Source organism: Triticum aestivum, chromosome 5B (assembly GCF_018294505.1).
Source record: "Triticum aestivum cultivar Chinese Spring chromosome 5B, IWGSC CS RefSeq v2.1, whole genome shotgun sequence".
Lineage (NCBI taxonomy): Eukaryota > Viridiplantae > Streptophyta > Magnoliopsida > Poales > Poaceae > Triticum > Triticum aestivum.
Window position 1 is genome coordinate 37,002,401 of NC_057807.1, and position 12,722 is coordinate 37,015,122.

Consider the following 12,722-nt stretch of genomic DNA (forward strand, 5'->3'; position numbering starts at 1 on the left):
CCTGGCAAACACTTCACCATTCTGATTTTTGAACAGTTTATAGTTTGCATCAAAGGATTCATCAATGATAATAGGATTAGCACAGGTAAAGCCAGATAAGGTGGATGGATCCACTGAAGGTTCCTTTGCAGCAACCCATGTGGTTTTGGGATACTGCTCAGGCTTCCAGTAGGAACCATCAACATTCATTTTCCTCTCGAACCCAACACCCTCTTTCCTAGGGTTTCGGTTCAAAATCTGCTTTTTGAGGACATCGCAAAGTGTCTGATGTCCTTTCAGACTTTTATACATCCCTATTTCAAGCAATGTCTTCAACCTAGCATTTTCATCAGCAATAGTAGTGGTATCCTCAACAGAGGGGTTAGCTACCACATCAGTAGTTGAAGACAAAGCAACAGTCATAGCAGTGGAACATTCAATAACAGAGGTAGCGTTATCACGCTCAATGCATTTTAGACATGGTGGTTCAAATTCATCCTGAACGGAACTGATCTGTTGAGCAAGTAATGAATCGCGCTCCTTATGAAGATCTCCATAGTCCACTCTTATCTTTTCAAGATCTTGCTTTCTTTGAAGACATTCAGAAGAAAGCTTCTCGTGATCAGATAAGAGAGCATTATGTTGATCTTGAAGGGCGTCAAACTTGGAATGAAGTCTCTGAAGACTCTCAGCCAATGCTTTTGACTGATCCATTTCTTCAACCAACATATCATCGCTCTTACAAAGCATGTTTTGAACCTTTTCCAAGGCTCTTTGTTGTTTAGTGGCAAGGGAAGCAAGTTTGACATAGCTGGGGCCAAATTCATCACCTGATTCATCATCACTAGTTTCAGAGAGGTAGCATTCAGTTACCTTAGCACCCCCTGCCATGAGGCATGGTGAAGATGAAGATGATTCAGGTGGAAAGGTCATCTCTTTAAGAGACTCCTTGTAGTCATCAAGCCAAGGATCATGACGATTAAGATGACCTTCATAGACCTCAGAAAGCCGGTCCTAGATTAGCTTCGCGTGATTGAGGTGCATGACGTTCCTGAACTGATTTTGGGACAGACAGGAGCAGATGACATCCTTCGCTCTGAGGTTCAGTAGAGTGTACTTGCGAATGTCATCAGCCTCTGCCATCTTGCATAGATCGGTAAGACCAATCTCTGTGACGGTCCACAGTTCGCTATCCATAGCCATGAGTCGCTTCTTCATCATGGCCTTCCACCGAGGATACTCATGACCGTCAAAGGTGGGGCAAGATACATTCCTCAATCCTGCAGTCGACATAGCTAAACTCCAGGTGGTTAAACCGAATCACACAGAACAAGGGAGTACCTTGCTCTGATACCAATTGAAAGTGCTAGTTATCGACTAGAGGGGGGTGAATAGGCGATTTTTATCAAAGTCTTCAAAACGTGGAAGTTTCGAAGACAAACAATAGAAATGACCTAATTGATATGCAGCGGAAGATAAACTACAACAAGCAAACCATAGTCAAGTATGCAATAATGTGAACGTACAAAGACTAATAGCAGCTTGGTAGTAAGGATCAGGATGGAAGATAGTATGAAGCCAATCAACGATAATAGTCAAGCAATGAAGTCAAACAGGTATGACAAATAGGCAATGACTTCACGAAGACAAAGTTAAGGTAAAGGGAGTTAGAGGATAGAACCAGTCACTTGTTGAAGACACAGGATTTGTTGGACCAGTTCCAGTTGCTGTGACAACTGTACATCTGGTTAGGGAGGCTGAGATTCAACTCAGAAGACCGCGTCTTCACCTTATTCCCCTTGAGCTAAGGACACACAATCCTCGCCCAATCACTCTGGTAAGTCTTCAAGGTAGACTTCCGAACCTTCACAGACTTCATTCACCGGCGATCCACAATGACTCTTGGATGCTCAGAACGCGACGCCTAACCGGCTGGAGGATACACAGTCCTCAAGTGTAATAAGTCTTCAAGTCACTCAGACAGAAAGACTTCAGTGATGCCTAACACTCTTTGGCTCTGGGTGTTTGGGCTTTGTCCTCGCAAGGATTTCTCTCTCTCAAAGGCTTCGAGGTGGGTTGCTCCCAAACGACAAAAGCCGTAAACTAACTCTGAGCAGCCACCAATTTATGGTGTAGGGGGTGGGCTATTTATAGCCACAAGGCAACCCGACCTGATATGTCCGAAATGACCCTGGGTCACTAAGGAACTGACACGTGTTCCAACGGTCAGATTTCAAACACACACGGCAACTTTACTTGGGCTACAAGCAAAGCTGACTCATCCAGCTCTGGATAAGATTTGCTCTCATTGTCTTCGCTCGAAGACATAGGATTTGGATTGAGCATCACTTCAGTCATTCTGACTTTGTTCACTTGGACCCCACTTAACAGTACGGTGGTTCCTATGACTCAACAAAGAAGAAAAGGAAACAACAAAACAACACAGTCTTCGCGCTCCATAGTCTTCACTCAATGTCTTCTCATGTCATAGTCTTCAATATGAATATCTTCACATACCACCATTGTCTTCAATGTCTTCATACATTTTTAGGGGTCATCTCCGGTAGGTAAACCGAATCAATGAGGGACACTACCTGCGTTATCCTGCAATTCTCACAAACGCATTAGTCCCTCAACCAACTTTGTCATCAATACTCCAAAACCAGCTAGGGGTGGCAGTAGATGCACTTACACATATTTAATATAAAACAGCCGCATAGGAGGTAAAATTTTAAATAACAAGCATTATATTACATAGAAATCTTGTTTCATATTACAGCACAGAATAACATGAATGTATTCATGGAAATATAACATCCCTGGCACATTGCTCTGCTACAGTGCGGGATCCCTCTAAGACGCTCTCATAGTACAGTTCGGGTGTGCGGTGCTCCTTGCCCGCGGGCGGTCCCTCGGTCATTAGCTTCATGGCGTCCATTTTCGCCCAGTGCATCTTGGCACGGGCAAAGGTCATTCGCGCGCCTTCCATGCAGACCGACCGCTTGATGGCGTCAAATCAAGGGCAGGCACTGACTAGCCGCTTCATGAGTCTGAAGTAGGTGCTGGGAATAGCTTCGGCAGGCCATATCTGGATTATTAAATCCTTCATGGCTAGTCTGGCCGCCCTATGTAGTTCGACCGACTGTTTTAGCTGATCGCTAAAGGGCACCGGATGTTTTGGCGCAAGATACTGCGACCAAAACAACTTCTCCGTGGAGCTCCCCTCTTTGGCTCGAAAGAATTCCGCGGCATCTGAAATGCTGCGCGGCAAATCCGCAAACGCCCCTGGAGAACTCCAAATTCGGGTCAGTAATAGGAACCTTTTCTTCACATATTTGCTCTACATAATAAAGGCCTTACCCGCCGCGAACCTCCTGTATTTCCTGGAGGGCGCCCTGGGCTTCAACCCGGGCATCGTGCGCGTTTTGATGGGCCTTGGTGAGTTCAAAATATTTGTCCGTAATATTTTGCTCCAAGGACTCGCATTTCTTTACGGCTTCCTGGAGCTCTTGCTGGACCTCACTGACCCTGGCCTCATGTTTTTCATGAGCGGCCTGCTCCTTGGCCGCCTTCTCCTCTGGCTGCTCGATGGCGAGCCGGAGCGCTTCGGCATTCTTGCAGCAGAGCTGGCGCGCGTCGGTCTCCGTCGTCGTGAAGGAGCGTCGGAGGCCGTCATGAGGAGATGGACCTCAGGACCACCGACGTGTGGCCAGTGCCTACCTTGCCTCCGCCCGCTCCCTCAGTCGTTGCCGCTCGCGGCGTGACACTCGTGCCTCAGATTCGAGCGTCCTAGTCCGTGCTAGCGTCGGCGCGGGCATGAGGACCCAGCGGTTCCCGTGTACCCATCCGAAGCAGGTTGAGCAGGTGGAGAGGGGTGTGGTAGGTGGTGTACCTTGACAGGCGCAGAGCAAGCGAAGCTAGGAGGTTCCGGTGACGTTTTTGACACTGCACTGTCGAGTGATGGAGGACGGCACTGAACCAGATCTTCCGCTACTACCCTAGTCCACCAACGACCACTGCAGCATGATGCGGAGGGTGATGTCCTCCGGGGCGCCCGGCTCCACATTGCGCAATGGGCTCTCCTTGTCGTCGGATCCACCAGATCTGCCACCAGAGGCGGCGACGCTGTCGTCACTCACCGTAGATCTGAAGCGGATGGGACGGAGAGAGAGAGAGAGAGAGAGAGAGAGAGAGTGAGTGGAGTGTATTGACTTCAGTTTTGGGTTTCGTCCGGATGTGGGATATATGTGGGGTCTGGGTGGGCCAGGCCGACACGATGGACATGCCCGTGCCTCCCCAAACTCGCCCCAGATTTGGGTTGAGTCTGAGAAGTGCCAATCAGCCCAGACATCCGCAGCCAGAATGAGGGGTGCGTTTGTGTAGAGTTTTTTGACCGGGCAACGACTTGGCCGTCTGCCCGGGCGCAAGGGGGGAGCCTGGCTATAGATGCTCCAACAAAGGCACATCTAGATGTGCCCAAAAAAAACTTATAAAATTGATGTGAAAAGCAGATACATATTTTCTATCGAAATGAGGTATAGCATAGATCTATACAGACGTCATTGTTAGAATAGACGAGAAAGACGGGAGACACAGAAGTAAAGTAAATCCTCGTCTCATTGATGATGGGTTACACATATATATAACCCCCGAAGGGGTGTCTCCGAAGGGACACGAGGCAACCACCTCTTTAGGAAAAGTAGGGATTAACATGATTAATTAAATCCTAACACTCCCCCTAATCCATGCTTGTTAATGTAAGTATCATCATCTTGAGAAGCTCCTCCAAAAACCCTGTGGGAAAAAATATGAGGAGATATGTGTTCTATATGTTGCTAAAACTCCTTCAAATCCAGTGGGAAAATAAGGAGAAAATGATGCAACATATAATGGTTATTGTCTCTTTTAACTCAATACGAGAAAACCCATAGAGTTTAGAGGACAATAAATATGTCGTATATACCTTCCTAAAAACCCCGGTGGGGAAAACGGAAAGTATGACATATGATCTCATGTTGATATTACCTCATTGAAAACCTTTATGAGAACCTGTAAAGTAAACTCATGAAGGGAAAAAGAGCATAATATGATGCATTGAACAGGAACAATTCAGGGAGATACTCCCCCTGATTCTTGCAAAAATTCAAAGTCGCCACATACCAAAACATAGAAATTGGTAGAGACCCGCTGAACAAATCAGTCGCATGATTTGACTTGCAAGATATGCAATATAGTGATATTGCTTATTATGTAACCTGTTTGCATCCGGGCAACACAAGAAACATTATCGTTGAGATAATGGTTGGTGAATGTAGCAATGAGGTCTGATTTGAAGACTCTTCATGAGAGGGCTACCACACCAAGTAGGAACACTAAATTTGTCTATGATCTGATAGTGGGGATCTGATCCATGTAACCAATGATATTGGTGTTCAGATTTCTCCGAAACTGAAAAACCAGGACAAGATGTTTCATGCCTTGGAGATATCGAAAGATATTTCTTGAGTACCAACCAATTATCTTTGGTGGATCCAATGGCATTATGGAACGTTGAGTCCCAATATCTCATTTCCATCATCTCTTGGTCTAATAGATCTTTCTCTACATCTAGAGAATGAACTACCATGAGAGTAATGGATAGATAAGATTTGTCCACAATGAATTTCTCCAATATATTTTGGATATAGACAACATAGTATACCATAATGCATGAATGAAGGTGCTCAAGTTGTAGTAACGAGTGGTATTTTGGTTTACCAAATCCTTCATTTTAAAGTCTGTCACTCAGATGATTACATGTGTCGTCATTGCAGACACACAACACATAGATAATCATCATTGTAGGAGTAATCCTTGTCTATAAGGATCTCACTACGTCCGTTGTACCATATGTACCGACAACAATAAGCAGTATGGTGGCTTACCGATTTTACACAATGTATGTTGCATTTTGTATTTCGATTCAGAATTGAGATTCCATCGGAAATCAATCATATATGTCTAAATCTAGTGATCCACATGGATATGTGATCGCTACATCTATCAACTGCAGAGATAGATGATTTTGAACTGCCAATGATATAAGTTATCGGAATAAGATTCCACCTCCGGAGAATAGTTGGGTATCTGCGTGAACCCTTGTGCTACAATACTTGCTCTTTGTTTCACCACCTCATTGTTCTTAATTCTGTTTCCAGAAGAAAACTGGTGTAGGTATTGCTTATGAATACCTTCCCATTATTGAGCAAGATCATTTCTATCTAGACTATACGCTTTGCTTGAGTTTAGTCCGAGTGTTGTTCACACTTTGCCATGGCCATGGTCTTTGGATCTGAATCATTTGAAAGGTTTTTGCAATCTAGTTGAGAAATGTATGTCGACAATTGTAGACTTCCGGTTATATGATTCTCCAGAATCTATATAACAATATGTAGTTAACGGAAATATCGTTACCCATGGTGACTGCTCGCGATTTCCCAATGCGATTGAGTCGGGTATTCCGATGTCCCGGTCATTGTGTGCACTATGACCTGGGTTGGTGGAGGTTTCTCGTCCACTGGGTGTATACTACCCATTAGGTGTCTGCCAACATGAAGTTGACTTGCATTTACTGATTCACAGGCCTTGATATCCTTGCTTGTGATAAGCTGAATCCCGACGTACTTCTGCCATACATCTCCCCCTGTTGCTTTGAACGGGGAGTGGAGTGGATTTTATTGGTACCTCCACTCTTTCAGGCGTACTTTTGTAGGATTGTAGGATTGTGTGACACCTTTATAGTCAGTAAATGAATCTGGCAGGTTATTTGCAATGTGTTGCAAATCTTCTGAACGCATAGTTCAGATCTTTGAGTACGTGGATTTCAGGCAGAAATGTGTTGAACATTCCACTAATTTCCTGGCATTCTTTATGGTACTTGAAATCTCTCCCTAATGCCTGGAAATATTCCTCATTGAATCAGCATACTGACCTTGAATAACTCCCCGTGCGGGGGCTTGAGGTATTGACGGAAATACAGTTATTCCCCACATAGATCCCAACTATATGTTGAGGGGCCAATGATGTATGCCGGGGTGGTGATATCGGTATGCAACCGAATTACCGCAGATAGGAAATACTTGATAGATATCCACATATCAAAGATAGAGGGGAACAATATTATGTAGTTCTGTCATGAGCGTGTAAAACTGCATGACTCCAACGTAAAGTTGGCAAGTTGCAATTCCAAAGTAAAGATAATGCAATGAGCTCAACTCTTTGGATAGGATTCTACCAAACCATTTTGAGTCTAGACCTTAGGACAAATTGCTAAACTCAATCCAAGGGCCATAGAGAAGGCACTCAAGGAGAATTCTGCAATGTTATCCATTCGATTTGCTTGAAATCGATGTCAGGATAATGAGCCAATGGTTTCGTGTGAATAAAGCACACATTTAAGACCATCATGTAGATATGTCTTTTAGAACCATGGAATACCTGAATAGTCTAGTCAATGGATGGGAAGAGCCACTTACCTCAACTTGATGCATTCAAGGAATCTGAGTGGTTCAGCGTAGACTTTAAGGTGTGCGAGCCTTAAAATTAGCTTCCCTGTGTCACTTGTAGTGCACATAAAATCCAAATGATGTTAGAATTTAGCATCATAATAATCATAAACTATTGGAATTGCTGATAGTTTCTGTTTCAACCCAATGTCTCGATGACCAAGGCGAGTATGCCAAGTTTGTCATGTACAAGACACTCTGGAAAACTATCTCGTACACAACATGTGCTACGGGTTGAGTCTTATGTGTAGTACAATCCAGATGATACACATAGAATGTGCTTGCCATATCCGTTGCATATGGTAAAGAGAAGTTATTTCTCTTTGTTGTCATCATAAGTTTCGCTATGGAAACTATTTTTGACGGATACCTTCATAGTAGGGTACGAGTTAAACCTGGGAAGCAATAAAGCATCCCGGCGTTACTCGAGTACCCACAGGGATAGTAAATATGACTCGAGTTGAGCCAACAAATACCTCATTGCGTCCAGCGATTTAAATATCTCTTTTCTCTCAATGAGAGTGGAAAAATTGGACTTCCCTGAGTATAAAGTTTGTGGTGCATATGTCCACAAGGCACATATCATTTTTCATTGGATTGACTCCCGTAGAAATCTATATATAGACATGAAGATTCTCAATATGAAAATCACTGTCAGATATATAGAATACATACAAATGTATTTGTATCAAAGTGCTGATACAGTATATTGTGATATACAATATATGATGACAACAATAATCATGTTCTTATTAGAACATCATAAATGGACATAAATAAATAGATCACTAAGAAGACTAAGGGACTAAATGTATAGTCTCCAAACATGTCAGTTGATGCATATTCAACCATCGTGCTCTCCATGCTCATAGGGTCTCGTGACAGCTTGATGGTGTCCGGTTGAGGGTTTGAAGTGAGTTTCAAACCATTACCCTTGAGGTCCTTTGCATCCCGGTGGCGTGTCTTGGATTGCACGCACTATCCCATGGGATGCAAGACTGATCTTAATGTCCATGACCCGCTTAAGTAAGTTGTGGTCATTGAGGGCAAGTGCCTCAAATTGTTAGCCATCAATTACTTATAGGGGCAAGCCAGAGATAATTAATTTACAAGAAGTAGATTAAAAATCATCATGGTTTTGTAATAAGAATGCAAAAATTTGACTCAAGTGTGTAACTTGAAAATGCTCAACCTCAATTGTGGGAACATAACACATTGAAGATCACTTAGATCTCATAGTAATAGGTTGCATGGCCATTACCTTGTGTATGCTACAATTTAGATATAAGGAATACACGTTGAAGGTAATCGCTTGTCGAGTTTGACAAAGCGTAGACCTCAGAGTAAGAGGGGATAGTCTGCAAATGAGCAGTAGATCCCAACTCATTACCTTATGATTCCAAATATAATGAGGGAGAAATATTCAAAAATTTGCAAGTTTGATATTGCGAGAGAAGATGATCTCAATCGCAAAAACATGTTCAAGAGAACTTGATATGTGGTAAACACATAGAACATGCCACTATTCCCAGATGGAAATCTGGTACTCAGCAGAACAGTAGTGATGTACTGAATTTGTCTTTGCAAGAGATAAAAAATCTCAATTGCAAATGGACGTAATAAATCTCGACACATGATAAACGTGGAAAAATATTACATCAACTTAAGATCTGGAATACATCTCAGTACTCAACAGATATATACTACTATTGTAATGAATAGTAATGATGTTGCAAACTTGACACTCAAGTGAACACTTGAATTGTATAGACCTCAAATGAAATGAGATGATCTTGTATCAAGTTGCATGATAATTCAATGGAGTGAATTAATATTGTGCGAGAGAAAATTAATCTCGATCGCAATGAGATTGTTTTGCGAGAAAATAATAATTCTCAATCGCAAATCAATATTGTTGTGCGAGAAAAATTTAATTTCAATCGCAAAAAGATGATGCTCTTAAACAAAGAACTGCAGAAAATCATCTGTGATTATGAGAAACCACAAGGGTTGGAGTAAAAACAGCCGAAGAGATAAGGTTATCTTCCTTTTTCTCTCAAGAGCGGTTCCTGATGGGGATTTCTCCCGTAACCGCCAGCGTGCAGGAGACGGGAGGCGGCGCGGCCATGGCGCCGGCGGGCGCGGCGCACGGCCATGGTGTGGGGCGCGTCGCAGAGCAGGCGGACGGGTGCGGGGCGCGTCGGGCTGGCACGACCAGGGGCCACGACTCTCCTTGGACCGAGGATCCACGGACGTCGGTGGAGGGCGGGTCAACGCGACCACGTAGCCGCAGTCGTGGGCTCTGCCACGCCGCGATGATGCAGGCTGCGGCCGCACAATCATCTTCATACCTCCGCGGTCCAACGATAGGACAGATACGCACGACGACGAATGTCCTTGTGGAGAAGAAGTAAGGCGTCGTACATATTCTTCTCCGTCAGTTTCTCTGTGATTTGCTTCGTGGCTTCCTGTTCGTGGTAAAGCAAATATTCTGTAGTCATGAACAGAATTAGGAAACTAGCACCTTGTTTGTTCGTAGCTATTAGATGAAGACACTGATATTTGTGGGGTGCTTCACGCCGATTCAGTTCTTCTTCCACTTTTGATTTTCCTCTCATGGAGTTCACTGGAGTTGCCGCCGCTCTCCGCCGAGGGCACTGCAATTCGTGTGGGCTCCTCCGACGTCTGGTACAGTAGTGACGCCGACCACCGCTAGGCAGCTTCCTAAACCCTGCAGAAAATTATGGTTGAACCCATGGACTCAGTATCCACATTGGTCAAAAGGCTTTTAGCACATATTCAGTCCAAGTTTCCGTAAAGAAACAACATATTCAGTCCAAGTAGTAATAGCCCAGCTCAACTAATGCAGATCCTGCAAATTTTGGACCACCAAAATCGTTATGAGCACAATGGTGGAAAAATATGGAGGCTGAAATGAGCAACGGCGAACTCAGTATTGCTATAATTCAGGCTATAAACCCATTAAGGTCGAAACGCAGGTCGAGCGTTGGTTCATTTGGCGAGTTCTGATTGGTCGTTTGTGCTGCTCCCTGTTAGTTGGTGCCCGTCATCCTTGTTAAAACTAACGAAAGGACTCTTTCACGAGCGCGCGCGTCAACGCTCAATCCGCTTCGTGCAACTCGAATCTGTTTCCATAAGCGATGTATTTCTTTCCAATTCATTTTTTTCTGAGTTGTATTATTACAGCCACAGTTGTTTCCATCTATCCGAATGGTGACCTCCTCTAGCCCTTCAACAATGCAAGTATCCCGTCGTGCATGCACTTCATAATCTACAGCCCCCTGATTTTTCGCTGGGCCCACCAATCTTTCCATCCATCAATAAATGCCCCCCCCCCCCCTCATTTTCACGGGGTGGGGGCCTTCCTAATTTCTTAATCAACACTAATGGGTCTTAATGCACTTTCTTAATCAGGAACAGCGCCCCTGTCGGAATTCGACCGCTGCAACGGACGCGCGCGCATTAGCCTTCCCTAAAACTAAATAACTCTTGTGGTTATTAGGGAATAATCCCCGCTCCTTCCTAGATGTGCGGTTGCACACTTCCAGCAACCGTCACGACGGTTCCTGGAATTGCATCTCTACGGACCATCGTGTCCCTCCGAGGCAACTGTTCCCATTATATATAAGTGTTCATTCATCATCAATAAAGGGTTGTTCGAATCATTTGTTTCCTTGTCTCTCTCGATACAATTCTATTCATCACAATCCTCCTCCATAGTCATGAAGGGGCAGAGAAAGGAGAGAAAGGGATCGTCCGACCCCCATTCCTCTCCCTCAATCTGCCGCCGTCACCAATCACCGGCGACCTCCCCCACGGTTGCCACCACCACTCGTGTCCTGCCCCACGGCTGGCACCCCCACCCCTTCTCTCATCCCCTCGCATTCTCCCCGCCACTAGCGACCTCCTTCCCTTTCCCTCGCTCTGAAGGTTTGGATCCATCACCATCGACGCATCTCGCCCTCACCACCGAACGACATCATCCATCCTCCCTTCGCTCTCCTTCTCCGGTCGTTGTCCTACGGTCACCACGCCTTCTTCATGGGGCGGCAAGGTGCAGCCGAAGGCCCTAGGCCAGGGCGGCGAGATGCAAAGGAGCCATGGGTACATGTCAAGTCGACCAGCTAGGGTTGGGGCGGCTGTGTCAAGAAGAGAGGTGGGAATGGAACAGCTGATGCTATGGGGAGCATTAAGCAGGAGGGCTATGGCTACCTGCCGGAGTTGGCATGTAACACCGGCGACATAACACAAATCACATATTACCTCCGTTTGAACCAAAACTTACTTTCGAACGGAGGTTGTAGGTGTGATCACACCTGTCCGAGCTGATCCATAAGAAAAACAGGTCCCTTTCAGAGAGGCCATAAAGAAAAAAGATATACTCCACCCGTCCCATAATATAAGAACCTTTTTGACACTACACTAGTGCCAAAAACGTTCTTATATTACGGGATGGAGGGAGTACATAATATAGTATATGGCAGCATATATAGGACGAAAAATAGCTTGTAGTTGTGTGGCCAACATATTCTGAGGTGCGATTTTCTCCGAAGCTTTTATGGCGGCTGGAAAAACAAGCATTTCCCTTCTGGTTATCTGAAAAAAGAGAACATATTCGTCAGGCGTAACAAGCTTTCATTGGAATAAAAGCTACTCCTCCATCCCACAATATAAGAAAAATGATCTTATATCATGGGACTAAAGGAGTAATAAATTCAAATCGAATAGAGTTTTACCCGAGCAAGCATCAAACAGAGTTTCTATTTTCTTCTTAAATCGGAATAGATCATAAAGTTGATTCCGGCAGCAATATGCTGAGCCAAACAGCATACACACATTTTTCTTTTGTTCGCCAAAAATACAAAGGACCTCAATCATAATAAAAATTACATCTACACCGCTCAGAGGGCCAAACAAACCATCCGGGCAATCTTCATGCAACGCGCCGCACCTCATCTACAGAAAACAGCGACAGCAGACAAAGCATAGCAATGCTTCCAGTGGTACATCACCCAACCATGCAACACAAACGCCCTAATATCCAGTATGTCGGATCGAAGTCTTCTACTAGCAAGCATAGCAAGCATGTACACTACTATCTGCCTGCTACCAAGCGGTAGACCAACCGCCATATTCGTGCTCTGTCCGAACCTATTTCGGTACATTCAGGCAGCAATG